The sequence below is a fragment of the Bacillus rossius genome (genome assembly GCF_032445375.1).
Source record: "Bacillus rossius redtenbacheri isolate Brsri chromosome 4 unlocalized genomic scaffold, Brsri_v3 Brsri_v3_scf4_2, whole genome shotgun sequence".
In the NCBI taxonomy this organism is placed as follows: Eukaryota; Metazoa; Arthropoda; class Insecta; order Phasmatodea; family Bacillidae; genus Bacillus; species Bacillus rossius.
Window position 1 is genome coordinate 10,825,011 of NW_026962011.1, and position 12,800 is coordinate 10,837,810.

Genomic DNA, 12,800 nt, shown 5'->3' on the forward strand with positions numbered 1-12,800 from the left:
AAAAAATTAATGTATTTGAATTCTGTTTGATTATATCGATGTACGTCCTTGGTTCGATTCCCGACGAGAGTAAACGGTCGATCCTTCCTCCATGAAAGCTACCTAGACTGATCTACCACCACCAGTACCAAGGTATATATCATCAACTGGTATGACATCATGTCCGCCATCTTGTCTTCATATGCTGGAGACCACCATCTTGTTTTCGTCTGCTAGAGTGTGCCGATACCATGTAGTATAATTATCTGGTCACCATACTTTTGTCCTCAACTGTTGACATTGAACATTGACCTTGGCCTTGAAATTTGACCTTGACCTTGAACTCTGACCTTGACCTTGAAATTTGACCTTGACCTTGAAATTTGACCTTGACCTTGAAATTTGACCTTGACCTTGAAATTTGACCTTGACCATGAAATTTGACCTTGACCTTGTAATTTGACCTTGACCTTGAACTTTGACATTGACCTTGAAATTTGACCTTGACCTTGAAATTTCATCTTGACCTTGAAATTTCACCTTGACCTTGAAATTTCACCTTGGCCTTGAAATTTGACCTTGACCTTGAAATTTGACCTTGACCTTAAAATTTGACTTTGTCCTTGTCGGCCATCATGGATCCGACATTTTATGTTCAGTACATGCTACCAGGAGCGACCACCTGCTGGAGTACACCATCTTGTGTGTGTACTCGTATTATAGAGTACATTTCCATCTGGTTAATTTTATTCTAACCTGCTACAGTGCAGTAATCATTTATTACCGAGGTGCCCCCGCCATCTTGAAAATCGGACGCCATCTTGAAAATCCGTATTTATTTAGCTAGAAAAGCGGGAAAAAATCCAAAATTCATCAAAATAATCACTCATTAACTTACATATCGATTTGATCTGCTCCAGTCCTTGGTTCAACCCTCGATCGTTGCAATAATGTTTAATTTTATGAAAAAAATAATAACTTCAATAAACCATGTTCAACATTCTTAAAGAGACTTTAAATCCTCTACTACCATAATCCTATCAGACATCATGTCCGCCATATTGGAAATTCGTAATTGTAATGCTAGAGATTCGGGAAAAAGTTCAAAATTCATTAAATAAATTTGTAATCTATATACTGATTGATTAGATCGACTAAGGTCTTTGGTTCGATCCCTGGCCGATACAAAACAACATTAATTTTAAAAAAGTATCAGAAAAGTGTAAGGTTCGAGAAATAAAACACCACAAAGTCTTTTACAAACATAATATTTATTACACAATTTCTATCCTACTACAGGATCACTTGCGAAAGCCAGCAATCTTATAAACATTTAGCTTTGCATAGACGTGCAACGACTACTTCTTAGCTCCTACAGCTCCAAATGCTCCAACAGCTCCAAATGCTCCAACAGCCTCCAAATGCTCCAACAGCCTCCAAATGCTCCAAACGGCCTCCAAATGCTCCAACTACCTTTTCTTTAAACAGCGCCAATGATATTGGGCTACAATGCTACGAGTCTAAGAGACAACGAGGCTACAAGGCTACGAGTCTAAAAGGATCTAGCTGGTTCCGAGTTATACATGGCTGAGAGACTGCATGACTAAAAGACCGCATGGCTACGAAACTACATGTCTATGAAGCTACATGGATACAAGTCTACTCGGCTCCAACACGCAATGTACACACAGTACACACAGGAAAACGAAAAGTACACACAGGAAAACGAAATGCACACACAGGAAATCGGAACGTACACACAGTACACGGGACGTACACACAGGAAAACGAAATGTACAAACAGGAAAACGAAATGTACAAACAGGAATACGAAATGTACACACAGGAAAACGAAATGTACAAACAGGAAAACGAAATGTACAAACAGGAAAACGAAATGTACACACAGGAAAACGAAATGTACACACAGGAAAACGAAATGTACACACAGGAAATCGGAACGTACACACAGTACACACAGGAAACGGAATGATCACACATACAGTAGCGGAAACACAGACTTATTTGGAAATCAGGATACAAGAAATAAATCATACTTTTTTAAAATATAAATAATTCATTTTATTTTTCATTAGTACACACATGACAGTTAATCAAATGATTATTGTATGTAGCCAGCGTTCCGAAGTTCTTTAAGTATGGTCGATACTTCCACGATATGCGAGTAGTTTCCTCTACGAACAGATGCCACCATCAGTCTTAGCCGGTCAACCAATATGTTTGGATCTTTCCATGATGTGGAATCAATCTCTTCTGCCACCATCTTCCTTGCACGTTTATTATAAATATTCTGATCTCTGCTGTCCTCCGTTTTAACACCAACCTCAGGGTTACTTTCATCATCGAGCCAGTGATCATCACAAGCTTGATCAGATTTATTTATTATATCACGACGTTTCCATCGCTTCGGTCTCAGGACACCACCACATTCTTCGGTCTTGTCAGCTTTAGGTTCTGCATCACAGTCTTCGATCACGTCGCCAGCTTCAGAGTCACTGTAGCAATCACCGTAGAAGACATCGTCTTCACCCAGATTACCGTATAAGAACTCTTTATCGTCGATGTCGAAGTGTATGCATCGCCTTCATGCTTCCTTTTTAGGAGTCCATTATTTTTACAAAGTATGGAGTATCTGCTAAATATAGGCTTGAGTGTATTTTCACTTTTCAAGGTGTTGATACTTCCATTAGTTTCAGTCTTCCCGAAACCATCAGCATCCTTCAATATTTGTTTCTCGTCACGATCGGCGTGCTACGGCTTCCATCATTTCTATATTAATAATATTATTTGTCTTAAAATCTCCGCGTCCGTGTCACTATCACAGACGTAAAGACATCATCTTCGTAGCTGTCATCAATATTGCCATGAGCTGCATCAATATCACTCATTTTATGATATCGTTTCCACATTTCAGTTGTCAGTGATTTACCCGCAATCTATGATCTTGTGAGCTCCATTCTCATTTTCTGTAAAAGCTAGTGTGTACAGTTATATTATTTAATCCTTCAACCCATCATCCCAAACCCAATTAAATCATCTAGGTATATAGAAAAAAATCATCAAAGTTCCTTTCATTTAATCATAGGAACCGCTTCATCCCTTTCACCTTAAGTAGGTATAGTTTCTTGAGCCCAAGAGTCTTTCATTATATACCATGCAGTGTTCTTCAAGAGATGTGGTATACCACCATTTCTACATACATATCCATACTATCATTAATTTGTTTACACAAAAAAAACCTTCACGTTATTTTTACATGTTTTATTAAATTACCACTTTGACTAAAATAATTACCACACATAGTAATTTCTACAAAGGACACTTTAACATTTTAACCAGCATCTATATCACAAAGTAAACGAGGGTTAGTGGAGATAGGTCAAACAAGTGCTAGTCACTCATAGGGTAAGAACCATGTGTTCGATACCTATCTCAGTCATTGTAGCATCTATGTATTTTTCTGACCTCATGTAGAAAATATGTTCCAATGCATACGAATTTAAACTTATTCACGTGCGACTAGTCAAAAGTACATAAATTCAAGCACGCCAACCGCAAAAAAAAAAAATTCTCAAGGATAGAGGCGGGGACTTCTCGATCGAGAAACGCCTACCATCACCTGCAAATGAACATTGACCCCTCGCGCGGGAATGGCAAGCTTGCAGAATGCTGCGACACTCAAATGTTTTGTTCAAGACATGCATACATCACATCACTAGCCTTCCAACTCAGTACACGTAAAACTCCAGTGAAATCGTAATCAAGCTCATGTAAAGTACTTGACGGAACCACTTCAAAGTATACATCACTGAACCAGAGCAGAAAATCAGCCTACGAATGTATATCCTGCTACCTACAAAAATAAATGTATAGCACATATACGAGAGGAGTCGATTCCTACATACCATACTCAATACTCTGATAATTATAAGCAGCAAAATATTTTAAATCAAGACCTTAGCCAGTATACTTTTTTTTCCATGTTGTAAAAATTCATGTTAGTAGTCAGCAACGAAGGAGTGAGTAACTTGGACGAAGAACCGCTTACCAAGTATCCAGAATCTTACAGATACAGCCCATCCAGTGCACCAGCTTAATCCGAAGTGTGGTCAATTGATTAACACTCATTAATTTTTTAATATCACAACCATAGTATACACCAATATATGACAGGTTACGATTTAAGACCATAAATTTCCCACAAGTCTGTTAGTTTTATTTCGGGAAGTAATAAATTATTTCTCAAAAATAATAAATCAAGTTCCTAGTCAGATTTGCTCTAATGTTGCGGTAATACCTGTACCAGCACTTTACCAAAACACCTCACATAAAAAAATCTTAAGAATGCAGATGACATACTCAGACAAAAATAATTTTAGCAAAAAAAAACAGACTTCATCATTATTGGTAAAACAAAATAATACACACAAACAAGACAATACGGACATTACAAACCCGACCTAAATTACGTGTCACATGTAGTTTATTACATTAAGATAAACAATGTAGGTTAGGGAAAAATAAAAAAAATTCTTTAATTCTATAATTTATTTAAAATTGTACATTTATACACAATAAAATCTGACATGGTATAAATATCGTTTACATTTCTCAGTCCGTGCGACATTCATTTTTATTAAAATAAATTATTATAGTTCGTATTAAGAATGACAAAATACAAATAATTCATACAGATCACGATACATCAGTTCAGTAGACCTTAGAGGGCCTGAAATTATGCTAGAGACCTTCCTTTACAAAATTTATAATGTTTTTTCAAGTAAAATTTTCGTGTAACCTGTATACCGCACTTCTCACACAGAAATTTTACACGTTCAAGATTTCTTCTGCAGCCATGCTTTTCATGCATGCGTGTACTTCGTAGTCGTTCAAATCGTTTACCACAGTAGCAGCACTCATACAGATATTCATCGCAATTACCATCGCTTCCCCGATGTACAACTTGCAAATGAACTTTGCTTTTACAATGCCTAATCAAATTACTTTTGTTTGTGAAATGTACACCACACAGGTCACACGGAAATGTCACACGATTAGCGTTTCTTCTACAGACATGATTTTCATGTCTTCTTGCATGTTGTCGGTATTTAAAACTTTTGTCACAGTACGTACACAGATGTCTCGTCGTTAGACCTTGAGTCACCGACGGCTCGGAAAGTATCTTACTTTCAATGTGCACTGCTGTTGTAGGCGACGAAGTCCCGTATGTTGCATGAGCTGGAGATTTCCCAGTCGAGATTGACAGATCATCTGTACTGGATGCCAAAGAATCTGATGTATACACGACTGATGCAGAAGCTGGGAATTGCTCACAAAATGTTGTATTTACCAAATGCGATGTAGTTGCAGGTATCGGAGTCTCCTCTGCGTTCGATAATGCACACATTAAAGTCTCTTGGAGTGAAGAGACAGTAGATACAGCCATCATCGGGATCTCTGGAGATGGTAGCCTCGTTACCATCGGAATCTCTGGAGCTGCTCTCATCGTTGTCATCGAGATCTGCTTCGTCATCATCACCTCAGTCGTCAGGGACCCCGGTGAAGACACGAGACCCTCCGTCAAGATCTATGCAGTCGTTGACCCCGCCACCATTGGGATTTGTACCGATGTCGACGTTGCTACCATTGAGTTCGGATACACATCAATATTCATATACAAGACTTATATGCAGACAAGCCAAATCATCAGATCTGCACTGCACCACTACAAGAGGTGGACTGAGGGACCTGCTGTCTAAGTCTCGCTTAAATAACCATGTTCGCTTGTATAATACGCAAGTCAATACATCATCCATTGTTATTACTTAAATCAAAATTAGGAATTTCAAGGAATGTGAATTTAAATTATATATACAATCAACTAATCACACATCCTACATACACGGTTAATTTAGACTTAATAGAGGAGCAAGAGTCTGTAATCAATGGAACTTTCACAACCCAAACAAAATTTAAAGTAGGTACCCAAATTTAAATATTATGTAGAGCTACACATAACATCCAACTGACTCCAAATGACTACAACACATGACTTAAATAATTTATACGATACCAGACTAGGTCCAAAGTCAATTTTTTTTGTACCTCTCATCTATAGTTCAGAGGACCTTCAGTGTTGATATAGCTACAGCCAAGACATGTCCAGCACCATACATCTTCAAAGCTTTCAAAGTCGATCCTTGTTAAGCCTTACGACAAAAGTCTCCGAAACAAGAGACCTACTCTACAAGTTTACTGGACATTTTAAGCTTGTCATAGCACACATCGATAAAAATCTTCGTAAATAACCCAAAATATTATCAGACCACTAGCATTCGATTTATGCACATACAGTAGGTCACCAACATATTCGTCAACACATGACCATTCTACATTAAGCTCCTCACTTACTTATATCAGCCTAATCGACTACACTCAGCACACATAAACTAAAAGAAGTCAAATAACATCCTATTATTTATTTACATTCGAATATTAAACAGCATGCCGACTGCTAATTAAATAAGCCTGACAGTGAACATGTTAGCAAAGTTTACTTTTATATAGGACCAGGAATCCATTGAACCTTCAGAACCGAGCTACACATACACAGTGCTGGATGCAAGGAATTCTACACTCATTTGTCATCACTGACACTCATATTACATCATAGGCACTTGAGTCAACACTCATTTTCCATCATTAACATTCACACAAACGCAAATTAACCACCATCGACACTCAATTCAACACTCACTTTCCATAATCTAAACTCAATTCGGCACTCATATTCCATCATCGACACTCAATTCAACACTCACTTTCCATAATGTACACTCAATACGGCACTCATTTTCCATAGTCGAAACTCAATTCAACACTCATTTTCCATCATCGACACTCAATTCGACACTCATTTTCCATCATCGTCACTCAATTCCTCACTCATTTTCCATCATCGATACTCAATTCGACACTCATTTTCCATCAACTACACTCAATTCGACACTCATTTTCCATCATAGACACTCAATTCGTCACTTTTTTTCCATAATCGACACTCAATTCGACACTCAATTTCCATCATCGACACTCAATTCAACACTCATTTTCCATCGATGACACTCAATTCAACACTCATTTTCCGTCATCGATACTTAATTCTACATACTCCTTCCTTCTTCGACACTCATTTTCCATCATCTACATACAGTAAAATGGAAACTTTCCACACACACACAGAGATATATATTAATATATTCATACTCAACTCAATTATTTAAAGTAGCAAACACATGAACTTTATTAGGGCATGAATAACGACACATTTTAATAACAATTTTTAAAATTATATTTATATCAAAAAATACAAAAGTATAAAAATCCGTCAGTCAATAAACATTACTAACTTATTATATATACCCTGAAATTCTAAGTTCATCAAGAATAGCCCACGTTTCTTTGATAACTGATAAAATTTCGTCATCTTGCGAAACAAGTAAAAGTCGCAACCTGTTCACCAACACGTTCGGGTCTTTCCACGATATATAATCAATTTCACTTGATGACACCATCTTCTTCGATTGTTTGCTGAACATATTCTGAAAATCGTTGTAATAATGATTATGATAATTTGTATCATCATCATCGCTGCTGTCCACATCTTTATCAAACACACTGACATCTTCATCTTGCATATCCCGGTATTTCGAATTTTTTGACATTGGAGTACCGTCATTGGCATCAAGCTTACTTGCTAATTTTCCAAAAAAATATTCCAAAGTCCGTAGAAGTCTACTATAAGACGTCTTGTCACTTTTTCTGGAGATGTTACTTTCATTATCTTCTACCTTACTTATATCTCCAACACCATCTAAGATATATCCTTTCTCAAGACCTGGAGAGATTTTAACACAATAGCTTTTAAGACTAGGTCGATCAATTTCATTGTAAGACATACTGTCCCCGAGCATATCGTCTCCATCTATGTACTTTATCTCCTGAACAAGCTTGGCTTTACAAGTTTTATAGTATCTTTTTAAATTCTCTCTTCGTGTCATCCGCCTACCACACTTGCCACAACTTAGTATTTGACGGAATGGACTTTTAACACAATCGTTCTTTTCATGTCTACGAGCATTATAGCTTTTATCAAAGTATTTGCTACAGTATGTACAATGTCCTTCAGATCGAGATCGATATTTGAGTATCGTACCTTCACTAGACTGTACGTACTCCATAATGGTTGAATAGCCACTAAAAGTATTATTTAGGTACTTCGTATTTTTATGTATGAACATTCATCAATTATTTACGAAAAAAGATTTTTTTTTTCTCATTTTGACTAAAAAACTCATGTTCCACGTAGTTTTACTACCCACCTTCATATTTCCTCATATGTTATGTTGTAAAAGCAGCCAAAGTTGGTTGTAGGTTACGGAATGCTCACTCACGATCTGTTGAAAAAGGTGTGCTTCCCTAGATCTCAAGAGGAAGAACATTGACCTTATTTAAAAATTAGTGAATAATATCATGGCCTAGCAAGAATCACAAGATAATCTATTCACATATTAGCAACCATCATGTATCAGTTGTCTGTATATGCAGTCTCTGTTTTCTGTATAAGTAGTCAATGTTTTGTGTGGGATGCGGGATGCTCCCTAACGATCGCAACAGAAGGAGGGCTTCGCTAGAACTCAAGGGGAAGGGAAATCTTCGTGTGTGATAGCTTTTCCCATTTGTTTCAAGACATAGTAATCGTCTGATTAATGAACTTTGGTTTTTGTGTGATTTCCACCTGTTAAAATTATTTTTTAAGTGTTGATTTGATAATATGACTTCGGAAATTTATACGAAACTCTGAATAAAATTACCTGTCTTAGACACCAAGGACAATACAGTTTGTCTTTCATGTTAATGCTTCTCAGCTGTCTCAAAGCATATTATTTGTCTGAGTAAAGTTATTATTTTTTAAATCCACCTTGATAAAAATATTGTAAGTGCTGATTTAATGACAGAATTTCACTGATTAAATGTAACTCTGAATAGAAATGACATGACTCAGTAAGTAAAAAATTCTTCATGCAGAGATAGATCTCTCACAAATAATCTGAAGCACTCGGTGAAAACCATCAGATGTCTAGTTAGGTATAATAAGAAACACTTGGAGAAAGCCATCAATATAATAACAAGAATAATCTGAAGCACTCGGAGAAATCCATCAGATGTCTAGTTAGGTATAATCAGAAGCACCCGGAGAGAACCATCATAATATTGTCAAGAATAATCAGGAACACACGGAGAAAACCACCATAATATTGACAAGAATAATCAGGAGCACACGGAGAAAACCACCATAATATTAACAATAATAATCGGAAGCACACGGAGAAAACCACCATAATATTAACAATAATAATCGGAAGCACACGGAGAAAACCACCATAATATTGACAAGAATAATCGGAAGCACACAGAGAAAACCACCACAAGTTTTCTTTGATTTCATAAAAATACAGAAAAAAAAAAATATTTAAAAATAAAAATAAATTAATAAATATTTAAATGACAAAAAAAATTAAAAAAAAAATAAACAGATTCTGCTAGCTTGTGAACTTCTCATTATTGAGCAAAGATATAGTTCTAGTACAAGCCAGAATTTGTTTATTGAGTTCTAGCGAAGCCCTCCTTCTGTTGCGATCGTTAGGGAGCATCCCGCATCCCACACAAAACATTGACTACTTATACAGAAAACAGAGACTGCATATACAGACAACTGATACATGATGGTTGCTAATATGTGAATAGATTATCTTGTGATTCTTGCTAGGCCATGATATTATTCACTAATTTTTAAATAAGGTCAATGTTCTTCCTCTTGAGATCTAGGGAAGCACACCTTTTTCAACAGATCGTGAGTGAGCATTCCGTAACCTACAACCAACTTTGGCTGCTTTTACAACATAACATATGAGGAAATATGAAGGTGGGTAGTAAAACTACGTGGAACATGAGTTTTTTAGTCAAAATGAGAAAAAAAAAATCTTTTTTCGTAAATAATTGATGAATGTTCATACATAAAAATACGAAGTACCTAAATAATACTTTTAGTGGCTATTCAACCATTATGGAGTACGTACAGTCTAGTGAAGGTACGATACTCAAATATCGATCTCGATCTGAAGGACATTGTACATACTGTAGCAAATACTTTGATAAAAGCTATAATGCTCGTAGACATGAAAAGAACGATTGTGTTAAAAGTCCATTCCGTCAAATACTAAGTTGTGGCAAGTGTGGTAGGCGGATGACACGAAGAGAGAATTTAAAAAGATACTATAAAACTTGTAAAGCCAAGCTTGTTCAGGAGATAAAGTACATAGATGGAGACGATATGCTCGGGGACAGTATGTCTTACAATGAAATTGATCGACCTAGTCTTAAAAGCTATTGTGTTAAAATCTCTCCAGGTCTTGAGAAAGGATATATCTTAGATGGTGTTGGAGATATAAGTAAGGTAGAAGATAATGAAAGTAACATCTCCAGAAAAAGTGACAAGACGTCTTATAGTAGACTTCTACGGACTTTGGAATATTTTTTTGGAAAATTAGCAAGTAAGCTTGATGCCAATGACGGTACTCCAATGTCAAAAAATTCGAAATACCGGGATATGCAAGATGAAGATGTCAGTGTGTTTGATAAAGATGTGGACAGCAGCGATGATGATGATACAAATTATCATAATCATTATTACAACGATTTTCAGAATATGTTCAGCAAACAATCGAAGAAGATGGTGTCATCAAGTGAAATTGATTATATATCGTGGAAAGACCCGAACGTGTTGGTGAACAGGTTGCGACTTTTACTTGTTTCGCAAGATGACGAAATTTTATCAGTTATCAAAGAAACGTGGGCTATTCTTGATGAACTTAGAATTTCAGGGTATATATAATAAGTTAGTAATGTTTATTGACTGACGGATTTTTATACTTTTGTATTTTTTGATATAAATATAATTTTAAAAATTGTTATTAAAATGTGTCGTTATTCATGCCCTAATAAAGTTCATGTGTTTGCTACTTTAAATAATTGAGTTGAGTATGAATATATTAATATATATCTCTGTGTGTGTGTGGAAAGTTTCCATTTTACTGTATGTAGATGATGGAAAATGAGTGTCGAAGAAGGAAGGAGTATGTAGAATTAAGTATCGATGACGGAAAATGAGTGTTGAATTGAGTGTCATCGATGGAAAATGAGTGTTGAATTGAGTGTCGATGATGGAAATTGAGTGTCGAATTGAGTGTCGATTATGGAAAAAAAGTGACGAATTGAGTGTCTATGATGGAAAATGAGTGTCGAATTGAGTGTAGTTGATGGAAAATGAGTGTCGAATTGAGTATCGATGATGGAAAATGAGTGAGGAATTGAGTGACGATGATGGAAAATGAGTGTCGAATTGAGTGTCGATGATGGAAAATGAGTGTTGAATTGAGTTTCGACTATGGAAAATGAGTGCCGTATTGAGTGTACATTATGGAAAGTGAGTGTTGAATTGAGTGTCGATGATGGAATATGAGTGCCGAATTGAGTTTAGATTATGGAAAGTGAGTGTTGAATTGAGTGTCGATGGTGGTTAATTTGCGTTTGTGTGAATGTTAATGATGGAAAATGAGTGTTGACTCAAGTGCCTATGATGTAATATGAGTGTCAGTGATGACAAATGAGTGTAGAATTCCTTGCATCCAGCACTGTGTATGTGTAGCTCGGTTCTGAAGGTTCAATGGATTCCTGGTCCTATATAAAAGTAAACTTTGCTAACATGTTCACTGTCAGGCTTATTTAATTAGCAGTCGGCATGCTGTTTAATATTCGAATGTAAATAAATAATAGGATGTTATTTGACTTCTTTTAGTTTATGTGTGCTGAGTGTAGTCGATTAGGCTGATATAAGTAAGTGAGGAGGTTAATGTAGAATGGTCATGTGTTGACGAATATGTTGGTGACCTACTGTATGTGCATAAATCGAATGCTAGTGGTCTGATAATATTTTGGGTTATTTACGAAGATTTTTATCGATGTGTGCTATGACAAGCTTAAAATGTCCAGTAAACTTGTAGAGTAGGTCTCTTGTTTCGGAGACTTTTGTCGTAAGGCTTAACAAGGATCGACTTTGAAAGCTTTGAAGATGTATGGTGCTGGACATGTCTTGGCTGTAGCTATATCAACACTGAAGGTCCTCTGAACTATAGATGAGAGGTACAAAAAAAATTGACTTTGGACCTAGTCTGGTATCGTATAAATTATTTAAGTCATGTGTTGTAGTCATTTGGAGTCAGTTGGATGTTATGTGTAGCTCTACATGATATTTAAATTTGGGTACCTACTTTAAATTTTGTTTGGGTTGTGAAAGTTCCATTGATTACAGACTCTTGCTCCTCTATTAAGTCTAAATTAACCGTGTATGTAGGATGTGTGATTAGTTGATTGTATATATAATTTAAATTCACATTCCTTGAAATTCCTAATTTTGTTTTAAGTAATAACAATGGATGATGTATTGACTTGCGTATTATACAAGCGAACATGGTTATTTAAGCGAGACTTAGACAGCAGGTCCCTCAGTCCACCTCTTGTAGTGGTGCAGTGCAGATCTGATGATTTGGCTTGTCTGCATATAAGTCTTGTATATGAATATTGATGTGTATCCGAACTCAATGGTAGCAACGTTGACATCGGTACAAATCCCAATGGTGGCGGGGTCAACGACTGCATAGATCTTGACGGAGGGTCTCGTG

General features: G+C 36.3%; 1 protein-coding gene across 1 annotated transcript in view; it reads left to right on the forward strand.

Annotated features, from left to right (window-relative positions):
• Nucleotides 1-12,800, forward strand: part of LOC134541950 (organic cation transporter protein) — a 111,621-nt gene that overhangs the window by 28,834 nt on the left and 69,987 nt on the right. The gene's annotated exons all lie outside the window — the stretch shown is intronic.